Source organism: Penaeus vannamei, chromosome 37 (genome assembly GCF_042767895.1).
Source record: "Penaeus vannamei isolate JL-2024 chromosome 37, ASM4276789v1, whole genome shotgun sequence".
Classification (NCBI taxonomy): domain Eukaryota; kingdom Metazoa; phylum Arthropoda; class Malacostraca; order Decapoda; family Penaeidae; genus Penaeus; species Penaeus vannamei.
The window spans coordinates 13,630,797-13,635,796 of NC_091585.1; positions in this window are offsets into that span (position 1 = coordinate 13,630,797).

The following is a 5,000-nucleotide window of genomic DNA, read 5'->3' on the forward strand; positions in this document are numbered from 1 at the left end:
CCCTACCTCTTATCCCATTTTCCGCTAATTCTCTTTTATTCCCTTCCTCGCCTTTCCTTAGCTTCTATTCTAATCCGAATTCCAATATTTCCTTCGTCCTCATATCTCTCCTCCTTCCTCCTTCTTCACTTCTTCCTTTTTCGTCTTGTTTGTTGTAATTCCCCTTCTCGTGCGTTTTTTTGCATATTCTTCTTCTCTTTCCTGTTTCATTCCCTTCCATTATATTCTTCGTTCTCCTTTCTTCCGTCTCTCTTATACCCCTTTTCGCTTCTTTATTAAAATGTTTCCATTTTCGTTTCTTCCTTTATTCCTTTCCTTTATTCCATTTCTTTACTATGGTTTCTCCATCTTATCTCCCTACCCCTTTTATTCCTCTTCCTTCCTCCTTCCTTCCCTTTATTCCGATTTTTTCCTCTTCCCGGTTTCCCTTCCTTGCTCCTTCTTTTACTTATTCTGATGAATTCCTTTTCCTCCTTTCTCCTTCTTCTCTTTCCTCGTCCATTTTTCCTCTTTATTTCTCATTCTTCTTCTTCTCTTCCTTCCTTCTCAATTCTTTCTTATCTTCTTTGCAAATTTCCATTATGTTTGCTGGCTGGCTTGTTTCTTGTTTTTTTTTTTATCTCCTCTTTTCTTTCTCTAATCTCATTATGTTCTTTCTATCTTCTCTGCTTTCTTAACCTTCCTTTTTATTTTGTCTTCTCAACGTCTTTTTTTTTTTTTTTTTTTACTTTTTTTGCTTTAAACTATTTCTTTATCTTCTTTTCCTTCTTCCCCGTTTATACTCTACCTAGTTTTTGTTTTCTCCTTTGCCTTTTTTTAATCTTGTTTCACTTGTTTGTTTGTTTTTGAATTTTCTTTCCCCACTTTTCGTCTTTTTTTCTGTCTTTTCCATTTTCTCTCTCTCCACTTTTTATTTCATCTCTTTTACCTCTACATTCACCATCCTCTTCTCTTTCTATTCCACCTTCTCCTCCTCCACGTTTTGTCCCCTTCTCTTTCTCTTCTACCCCTGCCTTATCTACCTTTTGTCCTTTTCTCTTTCTCTTCCACCTTTTCGTCCACCACTTTTAATGTCCCTTCCCCTTCCCTTTCATCTCTTTCTTTGTTTTCCTTATTCTTGTCTCCCTACTTATTCTACGTTCTTCTTCATTGGCTTTCTTCTTATCCTCCTTCTTCGTTTTCCACTTGCCTCAATATTCCACATTTGTGTTTCTTTTTAAATATTCTTTCTTTATTTCAATCTTATTTCTTTTGTGCTGTATGTATTCTCTCCTAATTATCCTAATTATTTTTCCGATTAATGATTTTTTCCATAATCTTGAATCTTGTTTTTATTTTTTCTTTCTTTCTTTCTTTTTCTTTTTTAGTTGTTCGCATTTATCTATGGATAGAGAGTATGAGAGAAAACAAAAAAGAGAAATGAGAGAAAACAAAAAAAGTAGAAGAAAAGAAAGAGAGAGAGAGAGAGAGAGAGAGAGAGAGAGAGAGAGAGAGAGAGAGAGAGAGAGAGAGAGAGAGAGAGAGAGAGAGAGAGAGAGAGAGAGAGAGACAGACAGACAGACAAACAGAGAGAATATCCAAAAAAGAAAGAAAAAGGGAGAGGAAAAATGAACGAAAAAGCAAGAGAAAGCATGAGCGAAAGAGAAAGAGAGAACAAAAAGAACGAATCGGGAGAACGGGCACACAAAGACAGCCAACGAACGTAACAAAACACGAGAAGCAAAAGCTGAAATGAAGCTTACGTTTACAGCCTTACGAATTCGCAAATAGAGTCTATATACAGAGCTGTGTGCGCGTGTTCGGGCGGGTGGGTGTACATGTGTATGTGCTCGTGCGTGTGGGTGTGTGTGGGTAGGTGCTTGTGCGTGTGAGTGTTTGTTTGTGTGTGTGTGTGTGCGTGGGTGGGCGTATGTGTTAGTGTCTATGAGTATGTATCTTTCCGTGCCTGTGTCTGTGCGTCTGTGTGTGTGTATGTGTGTGCGTGTGGGGGAGGGGGGGGTTACGAGTGCGCATGTGTAAGTATGTCTACGTGTGTGGGGCGTGTGCGTGTGTGCTTAGATGTTTACGCCATCTTTAGCGAGAATGGAAGCATGCAAGAACCAGGTGCTTCTGTCGCAACATTAGAGTGTAAAAGAGGAAGAGGGAAGACAAGGAGGGACAAGAAATGGAGAGAAAGGAAAGGGAGGAGATAGGAGGGAAGTGGAGGGGGAAGAAAGAGAGTAAGGATTAGAAAGAAGGGAGATAGGTAAAGATAAAAAGAGAAAGAATGGGAAACGGAGAGAGATCGAATGATTGAGAAAGAAAAAAAAAGTTGAGAGAGAAAAAAAGAGGGAGCGAAAGAGAGGGAAACAGAAAATGAGATGGAAAAGAGAATGCCAATAGGAAAGTGAGAAAGAGAGAAAAGAAAAGAAGGAGAGTTTGGGTAACGAAATGAGAGACGGAGGGAGGGGAGAAAACGAAAGAAAGACGAAAGGAGCAAGAAAAATGAGTAAATGAGATGGGAAGAGAGAACGTAGGAAATCTAGAGCGATGCACAGGTAGACAAACAGAGACAGGAATAAGTAAAAATCAAACATGAATCACCTGCGTCCCAGCCTTTGTTAACCAGAGCTCGTGAAGTGAAGAGCTGTAATTTTACATCCCGGGTAAGCGAGGGGGAGTAACTGAAATGTGGCGTTGTTTCCCGTAGAGTTTTTCGCTGCGCGTGATGTTCTCGGGTGAATTGTTTCGGTACAGCGCGGCGTTCCCTTCGATATGGTGTAAGAAAAAGCGAAGTCTTCTTGTATTCATACATGTGTATAATTCTTCACTTGTTCATATGCAAATATTTCTTTTTCTGAAGAAGGGAACGTTGTAGTGAAAAGAATATTAACGAATAGAGGGGAAAATTCAATCTGGAAATATATGTATATACAAACCCGTGTTAATACTGGACGTATATTTACACACTTTTTCCCGAAAAGAAGAAATATTGCAAACCCAAAATCGCTGAGTGTGGAAGAAACAAAAGTGATAAGAAGAGAAAAGAAAAATGTCAAGAAAAGAAAATGGACGAGAGACGGAATTAATAAGAACATAAACCAGTGGAGGAACGACGAACGGATAAGAAAAAAAGGAAAAAAGAAAAAAAAAACGAGGGAGAGAAACCCGGAGGCTGAAGAGCGGGAGAAGAGGAGGGAGAGGAAAGAAGCAGATAAAATATTTCATTCTTGAAACGTTAAGCCGATAATGCCTCTCTATCGCTGTTGTGAAGCGTCATGCAGCCCCAGCCCCTCCCCCTTCCTCTGCCCCCTCCCCCCGTCCCCCCTCCTCTTCCCCCCGTCCCCCTCCTCTCCCTCCCCGTCCCCCTCCTCTTCCCCCCCCCTCCTCTTCCCCCCGCCTCGCAATCTGGCCGGCCTTCGCCCCGCTCCCTCGCTTCTCTCCCTTGCTCTCTGCTCTTTCTCTCTCTTTCGCTTCTCTCCCTCGCTTCTTGCTCTTTCTCTTCTCCCTCCCTTTGCCGCCTTCCCTTGCTCTCTTCCTCGCTCTCTGCTCTTGCTCTCTCCCTCCCTTCTCTCCCTCGCTCTCTACCCTTGCTCTCTCCCTCGCTTCTCTCCCTTGCCCTTGGCTTATACTCTCTCCCTCGCTCTCTGCCCTTTCTCTCTTCCTCCCTTTGTCGCCTTCCCTTGCTCTCTCCTTCGCTCTCTGTTCTTACTGTCTCTCACTTAATTATTTTGATCTCTCCCTCGCTCTCTGCCCTTGCTCTTGTCTCCTACTCTCTCCCTCGCTTCTCTCCCTTGCTCCTTCCTTTGCCTCTCTCCCTTGCTCTTTCTTTCGCCTCTCTTCCTTGCTCTTTCTTTCGCCTCTCTCCCTTGCTCTTTCTTTCGCCTCTCTCCCTTGCTCTTTCTTTCGCCTCTCTTCCTTGCTCTTTCTTTCGCTTCTCTCCCTTGCTCTTTCTTTCGCTTCTCTTCCTTGCTCTTTCTTTCGCTTCTCTCCCTTGCTCTTTCTTTCGCCTCTCTTCCTTGCTCTTTCTTTCGCTTCTCTCTCTTGTTCTTTCTTCCGCTTCTCTCCCTTGCTCTTTCTTTCGCCTCTCTTCCTTGCTCTTTCTTTCGCTTCTCTCCCTTGCTCTTTCTTTCGCCTCTCTCCCTTGCTCTTTCTTTCGCTTCTCTCCCTTGCTCTTTCTTTCGCTTCTCTCCCTTGCTCTTTCTTTCGCTTCTCTCCCTTGCTCTTTCTTTCGCCTCTCTCCCTTGCTCTTTCTTTCGATTCTCTCCTTTGCTCTTTCTTTCGCCTCTCTCCCTTGCTCTTTCTTTCGCTTCTCTCCCTTGCTCTTTCTTTCGCTTCTCTCCCTTGCTCTTTCTTTCGCTTCTCTCCCTTGCTCTTTCTTTCGCTTCTCTCCCTTGCTCTTTCTTTCGCCTCTCTTCCTTGTTCTTTCTTTCGCTTCTCTTCCTTGCTCTTTCTTTCGCTTCTCTCCCTTGCTCTTTCTTCCGCTTCTCTCCCTTGCTCTTTCTTTCGCCTCTCTTCCTTGCTCTTTCTTTCGCTTCTCTCCCTTGCTCTTTCTTTCGCTTCTCTTCCTTGCTCTTTCTTTCGCTGCTCTCCCTTGCTCTTTCTTTCGCCTCTCTTCCTTGCTCTTTCTTTCGCTTCTCTCTCTTGTTCTTTCTTCCGCTTCTCTCCCTTGCTCTTTCTTTCGCCTCTCTTCCTTGCTCTTTCTTTCGCTTCTCTTCCTTGCTCTTTCTTTCGCTTCTCTCCCTTGCTCTTTCTTTCGCTTCTCTCCCTTGCTCTTTCTTTCGCCTCTCTTCCTTGCTCTTTCTTTCGCTTCTCTCCCTTGCTCTTTCTTTCGCCTCTCTTCCTTGCTCTTTCTTTCGCCTCTCTCCCTTGCTCTTTCTTTCGCCTCTCTTCCTTGCTCTTTCTTTCGCTTCTCTCCCTTGCTCTTTCTTTCGCCTCTCTCCCTTGCTCTTTCTTTCGATTCTCTCCTTTGCTCTCTCCCTCGCTTCTCTTTCACTCGCTCTCTCCTATTCCCATGAATC